The following is a 10924-nucleotide window of genomic DNA, read 5'->3' on the forward strand; positions in this document are numbered from 1 at the left end:
CCCCCACCCTCGTTCCCCAGGAAACCCTATCTGTTGCATGCAGAAAACTAGGTAAAAGTTCATCTCAGCAATAAATCAGCGCTTCTGGTCTTTGCTTCATGTCTTCATGTCAGAACTGGAAGAGAGCCTAATTTGGAATGCTGACAAGAGCAGTGGCTGCCAGAATTTTAAGACAATGTGGCCATCCCTTGGATACTCCATCAAGTTGTTTTGACAAATAGGCTATAGGTTGCTGCCAACTTCCCTTTTCTTGAGTTAAGATGCCAAGAGCAGTATTATTCTTTGAGTCCACATACAAATTAAAAGGCTTTTTGAAGGTTGGGTAGTCCCATAACGGGCTCGGGACAATTCTGATTTCAGGGTTTCTAACGCCTGGTGTTGGTCATGTGTCCAAATAAAGGGCTCCCTTCCCCCCCCCCCGCCCGTGGACTCATAGAGTGGTTTAGCTAACAAAGTAAAGTTTGGTATCCATATTCTAAAATATCCTGCTGCACCTAAAAATCCCCGTAATTCTCTCCTATTTGTCGGCTCTGCAATGCGGCACACAGCTGCCTTTCTCTCATGTCCTATAGATCTCTGGCCTTGACTTATAGTGTAACCTAAGTATTTAACCTGGGGTTTTACTAATTGGGCTTTCTTCCTTGAGGCACGGTATCCTTTAACCATCAGTAGATGAAGCAATTGATTGGTGTTATCCCAACAACTTTCCCTTGTCTGCCCAGTTACTAACACATCATCAACGTATTGGAGTAGTACATCTCCGTCCTCACATGGCTGGAAGTCTTCTAAGTCACAGCCAAAGCATTGCCAAAAAGAGTAGGGGAATTCTTAAATCCCTGAGGAAGTCTGGTCCAAGTGTATTGTCTTCTCTGGCCCATTACTGGGTCTTCCCATTCAAAAGCAAATAATTTCTGACTGTCATCATGTATCGAGATAGTAAAGAAACATCTCTCAAATCGACTACAGAGAACCAACTAGCTGATGCTGGGATCAAACTCAGGAGTGTGTATGGGTTCTGAACTGCTGCATGGACAGTAATTGTAGCCAAATTGACCACGCGAAGATCTTGGACTGGTCTAAAGGAGCCATCGGGCTTTGGGATAGGTAAGATTGGCGTGTTCCAAGGGGATTGAATAGTTCTTAAAATGCCAGCCTTTAAGTATTTGGTAATATGATCCTGAATTGTTTGTGCAATGGGGCGAGGGTAGCTCCTCTGCCGGAGATGAATAGGCCTTGCCAGGGGCTTTACTTGAATGACTAATGGTGTGCGGTGAGCTGCATGACCTGGCGGATTATTTATTTTATTTTATTTATTTATTTATTAGATTTCTATACCGCCCTACTCCCGAAGGACTCAGGGCGGTGCACAGCCAGACAATAAAAACACATACAATACAAAATTTAAAAAATAGAATAAAATCAAATTAAATAATTTTGGCCCCGACAAATTTAAAACCCCAAACTTTTAAAACCAATTTAAAATTGAATATATAAATACTAAAAGATATTTAAAATTTTAAAAATCTTTTATAAAAGAGGGGGAAAATTAGGCCAGGCCGGCCTGGTGAAATAGTAAGGTCTTTAAGGCGCGGCGGAAGGTGCGCAGATCCGGGATCCTCCGTATCTCTGGGGGGAGCTCGTTCCAGATAGTAGGTGCCCCCACAGAGAAGGCTCTCCCCCTGGGGGCCGCCAGTCGGCATTGTTTGGCTGACGGCACCCGGAGGAGCCCCTCTCTATGGGAGCGTACCGGCCGGTGGGAGGCTATTGGTGGTAGTAGGCGGTCCCGCAAGTACCCGGGTCCTAAGCCATGGAGCGCTTTAAAGGTGGTAACCAAAACCTTGAAGCGCACCCGGAAGACCACCGGGAGCCAGTGCAGCTCGCGCAGGAGAGGTGTTACATGGGAACGCCATGTCGCTCCCATTACCACCCGCGCGGCCGCACTCTGCGCCAGTTGGAGCCTCCGGGTGCTCCTCAAGGGGAGCCCCATGTAGAGAGCGTTGCAATAGTCCAGGCGGGAGGTGACAAGGGCATGAGTGACCGTGCGTAAAGAGTCCCGATCCAGAAAGGGATGCAACTGGCGAATCAGGCGAACCTGATGAAAAATCCTCCCGGTCACGGCCGTCAAGTGCTCTTCTAAAGACAGCCATGAATCCAGGAGGACGCCCAAGTTGCGAGCCCTCTCCGTGGGGGCCAATGATTCGCCCCCAATAGTCAGTGATGGCGTCAACTGACTATATCGGGACGTCGGAAACCACAGCCACTCAGTCTTGGATGGGTTGAGCCTGAGCCTGTTCCTCCCCATCCAGATCCGTACGGCCTCCAGGCACCGGGACATCACTTCAAGGGCATCGTTGGGGTGATCCGGGGTGGAGATGTACAGCTGGGTGTCGTCAGCGTACTGATGGTACTCCACCCCGAAACCACGGATGATCTCGCCCAGCGGCTTCACATAAATGTTGAACAGGAGAGGCGAGAGGACCGACCCTTGCGGCACCCCACATATGAGGGGCCTCGGGGTCGACCTCTGTCCCCCTGTCAACACAGACTGCGACCGGTCAGAGAGAAAGGAGGAGAACCACCGCAACACAGTGCCTCCCACCCCCAACTCTTCCAACCGGTGCAGCATGATACCATGGTCGATGGTATCAAAAGCCGCTGAGAGATCTAACAGGACCAGGACAGAGGAGCACCCCCTGTCCCGAGCCCTCCAGAGATCATCAACCAACGCGACCAATGCCGTTTCCGTGCTGTACCCAGGCCTGAAGCCCGACTGGAACGGATCCAGATACGTCGTTTCATCCAGGTGCTGGGGGAGCTGTTGCGCGACCACACTCTCAACAAACTTCGCAACAAAGCGAAGATTGGAGACCGGACGATAATTTACCAACATTGCCGGGTCCAGGGAAGGCTTCTTGAGGAGAGGCCTCACCACCGCCTCTTTCAAGGCGGCGGGAAAGTCACCCTCACTCAGCGAAGCGTTTATAATCCCCTGGAGCCAGCCTCGTGTCACTTCCCGGGAAGCCAGTACTAACCAGGAAGGACACGGGTCCAATAAACAAGTGGTCGCGTTCAGTCTACCCAGAATCCTGTCCACGTCCTCAGGGGTCACAGGATCAAACTCATCCCAGATAACATTCTCAAGACCTGCCCCTGTCTCTCCCCCTGAGACTACCCAGTCGGAGTCCAAATCTTCCCGAATCTGAGTGATTTTGTCATACAGATACTGAACAAAATCCTCGGCTCTACCCTCCAAGGGGTCCTCCCGCGCTTCCTGGTGGAGCAGGGAGCGGGTCACCCTAAAGAGGGCGGCCGGGCGATTATCTGATGACGCAATAAGAGCAGCAAAATAACTACATTTCGCTGCTTTTATCGCCACTAAGTAATTCCTAATGTGGGATCTTACTAGTGTCCGGTCAGATTCAAGAAGACTGGCCCTCCAACTACTCTCTAGGCGTCTTTTCCGGCGCTTCAACTCCCTCAGCTCCTCGGTAGACCAAGGAGCCAATTGAGATCGGCGCCGGGTCAGAGGCCGCAAAGGCACGACCCGATCCAGAGCACCAGCAGCCGCCCTATCCCAGGCGGCCACCAGGTCTCCAGTCGAGGCGTGTGCCAGAACCTCAGGAAATGGCCCAAGCTCCGTCTGGAATCTGTCAGGTTCCATCAGGCGCCTGGGGCGGAACCATCTGACCGGCTCCGCCTCCCTGCGGCGGGGTGCAGCGGTTCGAAAGTCGAGACGAAGGAGAGAGTGATCTGACCATGACAAGGGTTCAGTAACTATATCCCCTATATCAAGATCCCTCAACCACTGTCCAGAGACAAAAGCCAGATCCAGCGTGTTTCCCCCTGTGTGGGTAGGGCCATGAATTAACTGGGTCAGGTCCATAGCTGTCATGGAAGCCATGAACTCCCGAGCCATCTCTGACGTCTCACCCACGGACGGCAGGTTGAAATCCCCCATGACCATAAGCTTAGGGGTATCAACCGCCACCGCGGCGATGATGTTGAGTAGCTCGGGCAGGGCTGTTGCCACGTGGCAGGGAGCCAGGTACGTGATCAGCAAACCCATCTGAACCCCATGACCCCATTTCACAAAAAGGGATTCACAGCCGGCCGTCTGAGGAACAGTGGCCTCCCTCGGTCTCAGACCTTCTTTAATGATAACCGCTACCCCCCCGCCCCTCCCCTGTGACCTCGGCTGATGGAATGCTTGGAAACCTGGCGGGCACATTTCAACGAGGGGAACCCCCCCTCCTGGCCCAACCAGGTCTCCGTAATACCTGCCAGGTCCGCACCCCCCTCCTGAACAAGATCACAGATGAGGGGGGCTTTATTTACTACGGACCTGGCATTGCACAGCATCAGCCGAAGGCCTGGGTCCTGAGGGTCTATGCAACCTGAGGAGCGAGTAGAGCCTTGGGGGCCGGAGCACGCCACCGCTCGTAGACAGCGAGTGCGCACTCCCCTAACACGATATGGCCCCCTGCTCCCGCCATATCTACCCCTCCCACCTACAGTACTGATGTTCAAAAAACTATCCGGACAAGCTCTAACCCCCCCCTTGATCCCGGGTCCCCCATCCCCCATGCCACGCTTCACTGCCAGACCCGACCCTCCCCCTTGTGGGTTATCCCCCATACCCACAGCCCGAATTCCAATCTGACCCTCCCCCTCCCTAGGACCCCTTAAAAATTTGACTAAAAATTTTGTTAGAAAACCCCTCAATCCCCTCGTTTTCACATGCCACCTCTCTGGGTCCCAAAACCCTTCCTTGAGGTGGGCCCTCGATAGTGAGGAGGGCCACATCTGCAAGAAGGGGGAATCTCGCAGCGCAAGAAGATCTGCAGTCGTATACATCTCCAAAATGCAGCGATGGAGGCCCAAAGCTCAGACAGGGGACTTCACAAAAGATGTAACACAGCCAATTGTTCATCGATGTGCTGTTGGTGTCTCAACTGTCCTCCCACAACAGCAGGAGGGTCCTAAATTATCTCCTCCAATGGGGACGACCTCCGGCCCGCCCTCTCATGGCGGAACCCCACGGGGCCGTAGATTGAAAAAGTTCTCCCACAGACAAGAGTCATGATGTAATAGAGGACCCCTCAACAGTTGCATCAGTTTGGCTGACCATGGTCGGAAAAAAGATTTATCAATCTATCAGTCAGTCTATGAGTCATGCCAGGGGCGAAGATGGAAAATCCTTGGCAAAGTCTTATACTCAAGATCATATTCAAGTAAGTCCCGATGAAAAAGGGAAAGAAGGGAAGGGGAAGAAGGAAGAGGGGAAGAAAAGGGGGGGGGGGGAGAGAGAAGATTCCCTCAATTAGGGCGAATAATAAGCCCATTTAGGCAGACACAGTACCTGGGAGGGGGAGGAGAAAAGGGCTGGTATCTATGAGACGGAAAACTCCTCCGTCCCCCCCCCCAGCCCTACATTCCTCAGATAGTTCAGTTCTTCCGGGAGGCGGTAGTGAGGCCCCTCCTCAAGAAGCCTTCCCTGGACCCGGCTGAATTAGCCAACTATCGTCCAGTCTCCAACCTTCGTTTTGTGGCGAAGGTTGTTGAGAGCGTGGTGGCACGACAACTTCCCCGGCACCTGGATGAAGCTATCTATCTAGACCCGTACCAGTCGGGCTTCAGGCAGGGGTACAGCACTGAAACGGCATTGGTCGCGTTGGTGGATGATCTCTGGAGGGCTCGGGACAGGGGCTGCTCCTCTGTCCTAGTCCTATTAGACCTCTCGGCGGCTTTTGATACCATCGACCATGGTATCATGCTGCAGCGGTTGAGGGGGTTAGGAATAGGGGGCACCGTTTTGCGGTGGTTCTCCTCCTTCCTCTCCGACCGCTCGCAGTTTGTGTTGGCAGGGGGACAGAGGTCGACCTCGAGGCATCTCGCATGGGGAGTGCCACAAGGGTCGGTCCTCTCGCCTCTCCTGTTCAACATTTATGTGAAGCCGCTGGGTGAGATCATCCGTGGTTTCGGGGTGAAGTGTCATCTGTACGCTGACGATACTCAGCTGTACATCTCCACCCCAGACCACCCCAACGATGCCCTTGATGTGATGTCCCGCTGCCTGGAGGCCGTGCGGGCCTGGATGGGGAGGAACAGGCTCAGACTCAACCCCTCCAAGACCGAGTGGCTGTGGCTTCCGGCGCCCCGATATGGTCAGCAGGTGCCATCGCTGACTATTGGGGGTGAATCTTTGCCCCCCACAGAGAGGGCTCGCAATCTGGGTGTCCTCCTGGATGCACGGCTGTCTTTAGAAGAGCATATGACGGCCGTGGCCAGGGGGGCCTTTTATCAGGTTCGCCTGATTCGCCAGTTGCAGCCCTTTCTGGATCGGGACGCCTTGCGCACGGTCACTCACGCCCTTGTCACCTCCCGGTTGGACTATTGTAATGCTCTCTACATGGGGCTCCCCTTGAAGAGCACTCGGAGGCTCCAACTGGTCCAGAATGCGGCCGCGCGGGTGGTTATGGGTGCAACCCGTTGTGCCCATGTGACACCCCTCCTGCGCGAGCTGCACTGGCTCCCAGTGGTCTTCCGGGTGCGATTCAAGGTGTTGGTTACCACCTTTAAAGCGCTCCGTGGCATAGGACCCGGGTACCTTCGAGACCGACTTCTGCCACCAATAGCCTCCCACCGACCAGTTCGCTCCCACAGAGAGGGTCTCCTCCGGGTGCCATCAGCCAAGTTATGTCGGCTGGCGACACCCAGGGGGAGGGCCTTCTCTGTGGGAGCTCCAGCCCTGTGGAATGAATTGCCCCCCGAAATACGAAAGATTTCCGACCTCCGGGTGTTTCGCTGCGCTCTGAAGACCCTGTTGTTCCGCCAGGCAGGGCTATTAACATAATGTTTTAAATTGGGGTATTTTAAATTTCTGGGATTTTAATTGGAGCCTAATTATTTAATGATTTTAAATTTTAATTGTTGTCGTGTTTTTTGTGTTTTTAAATAGGCTGTACACCGCCCTGAGTCCTTCGGGAGAAGGGCGGTATAGAAATAAAATTATTATTATTATTATTATTATTATTATAACAAATCCAAACCCCAGCCTCCATTGGATGTCACAGGGGGCCTCCAGGTCCTCTACAGCTGCCAAGATATGCCAAGATTATCTTCTGCCCATAAGTGCTGCACTTCGAATTCCTGCCAGGTATTAAGGACTTGAACCTCTTGGGCTACCATCATATGCCACATCTCATCTGGAGGGTGTTTCATTATTAGTGCCATATTGTTCTCATTGAACGACAAGGTCACTCCCATCTTATACAGTATGTCACGGCCCAAGAAGGGAATAGGACACTCGGGCATGTACAGGAATTGATGTTCAATATCTCTCCCATTTAGGGAGCATCTCAGGGGTTTTAAGAAAGGGCAGCAATCCACGGAGCCATCAACTCCTTGTACATTTATAACATCCTCAGAAAAGGGAGCCAATAACCTAGTAATTACAGATCTAGATGCTCCCGTATCTACTAAAAAGGTTACATTATTGCCCCCTATATTCATTCGGACCAAGGGTTCAGGGGGGGCTTGACTTAAACCCGGTCCCCTTCAGTCCTCAGACCATTGTTCAGCTGCAGCCAAGCCTATGGCTTCTACCTGTTCTTGAAATTTGCCTTGCCCTTTTCCTTGGAATCCATATGGGCGAATCCCCCTTCCTCTACCTTCTCCTTGGAAATCATAAGTCTTGACCTCTTGAGCCAAATGACCATGGCCTCTTCCTCTACGTTGTCCACGTCCCTGCCCTCTTCTCCCAGATTCAAGTCTTCTAGGACAGTCATGCTGCCAGTGTCCCTCTTCTTTACACCAAGCACACTGGTTTCTCCCCACGGTTCTAGGGTTGTTTGACAATGCAGCTGCCAGCAATTCAGCCTTTCGTTGCATCCTACTATCTTCTTTTCTTCCACCTTCTCTCTATTCACATACACTTTTCAGGCAATTTCCATCAATTGACTCATAGTCATGCCCAATGCCCCTTCCTGTTTCTGAAGTTTCTTTTTAATATCGGGCACTTTGTGATATGAAGGCCATGGCTAACATACGGGCATTCTCAGGACTCAAGTGGTTAATTGGAGTATATGTCTTATAAGCCTCAATTAGTCTCTGGAAAAAAGCCTCGGGACTCTCATCGGTCTCTTGTATTATCAAAGAGGGCTTGGACATATTCACTGGAGGTTTAGCTGCCTGTTCTAAGCCCTGCAGGATCAGCCCCTGATAAATCTGGAGGTTTGCCATATCTTGGTAAGGATCCCAATGGGGGTCCTGTCATGGAAACCGTTGATCCAGTACAGCCTAAAGATTTGCTCCCGCAGTGGGTTTGAGGATATTACTGATGGCATTATTCAATCTCTCTCTCTCTTCACCATTGAGGAGAGCATTAATTGTTCTAGGTCCTGCCACGTAGGATTGTGCGTCTTGATAATGGTTCCAAAGAGGTCAACAACCTCTCGGGTTTTGGCTGACAGGGGCCCATAATGTTGCTTCCAATTTAAGAGATCTGTAGTAGTAAATGGAACATATTGGAACAGAGGCTGGATGTCTGCCTGGCCCTGGGCATTCATGACTCTTTGGTCCATTTGACGAAGTGGAGCCAAGAGTTGGGCTCTAGTACGACCCGCAACAGGAGAATAAAAAGTGGGTGCAAGAGGGGATTGAAGGGGTCCCTTTGGCCTAACTCCTGAATCAGCTTTTGGCACTACCCTTTGCATGTCTGACGCTCCTGCCCCTTGAACTTGATTATTGCCATCACCCACTGTCATGTATAAATGCCTCATTCTTGAATGAAAGAAACATATATCCAGGAGTGTCAAGAGTTAACTCATTCTCCTCTTTCTAATGCATTCCTCACTAACCACTCCCCACTTCTAATCCCGCCTCCCTGGTATAAAAGATGATGCACACTCATTTTCCCTTGCTTTCTTTTCTGCAATCACTCTGTGAATAAAGAATGCCTTCTGTAAATAAACTATCTTCTATTTGAATATAAGAAGTCTGAATTTATTATTGAGTCTGATCCTCGAATTACAGCAACAATCTGGTAGCAGAGGATGGTTGGACTGACTCAATAAGAAACAGAAATGCCAAAGAAAGAAAACTCCAGAAACAAAAGAAAAAGACCCAACACCAGGGCACACACCAAAGAAATGGAAACAGATCAAGAAATGATCAACGAAACTACAATAAAAATGACAAAAGAATCTGAAAACCTCACTACAGATGACGAAGAGGTAATCGATGAATCCAGCGACCAAGAAGCGAGCGAGACAGAAAACAACACACTCAGATTAGAAATACTAAGACTACTGAAAAGCCAAAAGGACGACAAAAATCTCATCGCGAACCTCCAAGACATCATAAAAGATAGCGGAGCAGCGAGAGAAAACTACATCAACACATCAGAACCAAAAGACCACGAAATGGTGAGCAAATTACCCATAGATGAAAATATAACTAAAGAAAAGACTAACGATCCCGCACAAAATTTTGAATGGCAGCCATCTTGGATTTGTCAGCCCGCCAAAATGACTGACCCAGAACCAATCAGAAAGCAGAGTTCAAAATGGCTGGCGTGAAAAGCTCTACACAACATAAGAAATAAAAAAGAAAAATTCTACTCATCAGAAGAATCCGATACAGACACCGAAGAAACATCAACCGAACTACAAATCGAAACAGCTATGAAAACACTCTTCGCAGCCTTCGGCCCGAATTTAAAAATCACAAAAAAATCAACGAAAGTACCAAAGACAGTCAATCAAATAATAAAGAAAAAACAAACTACACGATCCAATAACGAAGACACAGAAACGAACACACAAGCGTCCCAACATCAATTAAAGTCTACTCCGATCCGACCGACGAGAGCACTAACACCCGAACCCAGAGAGCCTTGCAAGTACTCGCCCACACCGCAGACACTTCCGGGAGCCAGAAACCTCAGCCGAGATTACTACAGTGAGAAGAAACATACCCCGATCCACACATGGACACCTAAAGTCGAGCCAGAAAGCGAATCTTCAGAGGAAGAGCACTGCGAGGGAGCTGCAGCGGCGAGAACCTCCTCCGACAGCTTCAGGAATGAAATGATCTACGCGCATGCGCAAATACGCCCAGACAAACTTAGAGATAATAAAAGACAGAGGGAACCATTCAGACTAGTCACGAGTATCCCTACACCATTCTGCAATTATCAGCATATACAGGACCATGGACAGCCACCAGCTGTAAGTAATGCAACAAATAACATTGGAAATTTGCCTGATGATTTTCCCAAATTGAGAATAGACGGTGTTAACTTACAGGAATGGAGTCAGCAACTCCAGGTTGTTTTCTTAAAAGAAAATTTATTGTTTTTCATAACTAACCCTCCTAAAAAACCATGGACACTAAAATTGGACTGCCTACACCACAGAGCATTTTATTTACTAATCTCTAGTATCTCACCTGCTATTTATCATAGTATTAAGCATAACTTAACTGTCTCAGAAATAATTCATTGTATGTTTAAACTGTTTCATAGTGAAAGTGTGGCAACCACAACTAGAATGTCTAAAAACTTTTTCTCAGCCAGGATAAAACCTGGGACTACTATAAGTGAACATCTACTATTACTAAACGCAACTAGAGCAGAACTTCATTTAAGGGGAGAAATAATGTCTGACCAGACAATGAAAAGCGTTATTATTAATTCATTAGACTCATCATGGGATAACTTCATATCACATCTAGATACAATTAACTTAGGCTATCTATCTATAGAGAGTTTATCAAACAGATTAATTGCTGAAGATAATTTGAGAAGAAGCCGCTACAGTATACATAAAGAGCATAGACAGATCAAAAGGGTAGTATTCCAAGACAGGCATCAGGACACAATAGAGTGTTATAACTGTGGGTCTAAGGAACATTATAGAAGAGA

This window comes from Pituophis catenifer, unplaced genomic scaffold, assembly GCF_029215685.1.
Source record: "Pituophis catenifer annectens isolate HBS135680 unplaced genomic scaffold, rPitCat1.0.hap2 SCAF_5, whole genome shotgun sequence".
Lineage (NCBI taxonomy): Eukaryota > Metazoa > Chordata > Lepidosauria > Squamata > Colubridae > Pituophis > Pituophis catenifer.